This window comes from Chinchilla lanigera, unplaced genomic scaffold, assembly GCF_000276665.1.
Source record: "Chinchilla lanigera isolate Chin_1 unplaced genomic scaffold, ChiLan1.0 scaffold00122, whole genome shotgun sequence".
NCBI lineage: Eukaryota > Metazoa > Chordata > Mammalia > Rodentia > Chinchillidae > Chinchilla > Chinchilla lanigera.
Genome location: NW_004955523.1, coordinates 515,324 through 517,243, shown reverse-complemented (window position 1 = coordinate 517,243; position 1,920 = coordinate 515,324). Strand labels below are relative to the sequence as shown.

The 1,920-nt window shown below is 53.7% G+C and overlaps 1 protein-coding gene across 2 annotated transcripts in view; it reads right to left on the bottom strand.

Annotated features, from left to right (window-relative positions):
* Nucleotides 1-1,835, bottom strand: part of Mlh3 (mutL homolog 3) — a 31,849-nt gene extending 30,014 nt beyond the window's left edge. The window contains exon 1 of one of the 2 annotated variants that reach the window (XM_005409373.2): nucleotides 71-1,835. The gene's annotated coding sequence lies outside the window, so the exon portion shown is untranslated. The remainder of the gene's footprint in view (nucleotides 1-70) is intronic. The other variant, XM_005409376.2, reaches the window with a different exon arrangement.
* Nucleotides 1,836-1,920: the final 85 nt, after the last annotated feature.

Sequence of the window (1,920 nt, the reverse complement as noted above, 5' to 3'; positions counted from 1 at the left end):
CAGCGCTCCCGGGGCTCGGGCGCGCCAACTCCCGCGTCAGCCATCCGGCGCGAGCTGCCCCCCAAGTCACCTCGAGCCTCGCTTCCCCGACTCGCCGACGTCAACGTCCTCGGACAACGTACGCGCCCCTAGGCTCGGGCACGCGCGGGCCCCCGAGCATGCGCCTGAGACTCGCCGGGAGCGCGCGTCCTCCTGCGACCTAGTGCGCCTGCGCACCAGGTGCCGCGGGCCGGTCGCTCACTTCCCGATAGCGCCTGGCGCCGCTCCTCGCGCTCTTGCCTCTCAGTTGCTTCTTGACCCGGACTCCACCGCCTCCCTCTTGCTCCCTGTCTTTCACGCCCGTTCCCCGTTCTTCTTCTGCGGTACTGGGGGTTGAGCCAGGGCCTTCACCCCGAGCTACACCCCCAGACCTTTATGGCATTTTTAAATTTTGAGGTGGGATCTTGCTAAACGCCTGAGATGCCCAGGCCGGCGTTTGCACCCGCCGCGCAGCGCCCGGAACGCCGGGACTGCGCGAGTAACTCGGCGTGCGGCTCTCGCCTCCTTCCTTCTCTTCTACCCTCTGTGCGCACTGTTTACCAGCTGCGACTCTGGGGTTTTGGGTACTGGGCATCGCACTGTGCCACGGAGCCGTATCCTGGGCCCCTGTGCTATCATTTGACTCGATTCTTTTTATTTGCTTACGTTTCTTCACTAGGATGTAAGCTCGGAGGGCTGAAGGGAGGTTGGGGAGGGGAAGGGGAAGAGCGCAGGCCGGGGTTCTGCGTGCCAGTCCCGCGCCCGTGGCTGGTGGGCCCTCGGCGGACAAGTCCAGAGCTTCGCGTCTTCGCGTTAATGGCTTTCAGAGTTGCGGAGGATGAGAAACCCGCTCAGCTCCCTGGAGTTACAAATGAGGACACCAGGGCTCCTCAGCTTTTGGGTACATTCCCAGTACCACACAGCTTTTCCGACCGAAGGAAAACAGAGCTCTAAGAACGCTGGAGAGCACATGTTTTGGAAATTGTTAACCAGTCTTCAGTTTCTGCTTTCTGTCTCAATTTCATTAGAACCTCATTTTTTTTAAAAGTTGGAACTTATGACAAAATTTTGTAAACCCAGTAAGTGTTTGAACTGCACTTGTTTAATCACTAACCAAATCAAATCAGACTTCTGAGGACAGTGAAGCGAAACTTTGATTCCTGCATATATTAGTTTGCTAGGGCTCCATGACAAAATACCACAGAATGGGTGGCTTCGGCGGCAGCAGCGTATTTCCTCTCCATTTTGGAGACTAGAAGTCTGGGATCAAGGTGTCGCAGGGGTTACTGGGGCTGAGGCCTCTCCTTGGTTAGCAGACGCTGTCTTCACATGGTCCTTCGTCTGTGCACGCACATATCCCCGTCCAAACCTCTCCTTTGTATATGGTCAATAGTCACATTAGATTAGGGTCCACTCTAACAGTCTCACATAACCTTTTTCTTTTTTTTTTTTTTTCGTGGTAAAAAAATCTCTGGCTGGAACCCAGAGATTCCCGTACACTAGGCAAGCACTCTCTCTCTCTGTTTTCAGAGAGAGGGCCTCACAGAATTCCCCAGAATGACCTCAAACTTCTGTGCATCCTGCTTCAGCCTCATGAGTAGCTGGTGTTAGAGGCATACACACCAGACCTGGCGTATTTAATCCTCTTTAAACGTCGTATTTCCAGTAACACTTTCAGAGGTGGCAGTGGGGCAGAGGACTTCGACATATGAACGGGGGCGTCCCAGTTCAGCCCATTACATTACTTGATGTGAGTTTATTTACCGGGGGAAATGAAGGACAGCAGGAGCTGAGAGCCATTTAAAGAAATGATTTAGGGAAACCCATTTGGGACCCTTCCTGTCTCTCAGGCGCTGTCCTATTCCCCAGTCCTTTTCTCCAAAAAAAAAAAAAAAAAAAAAA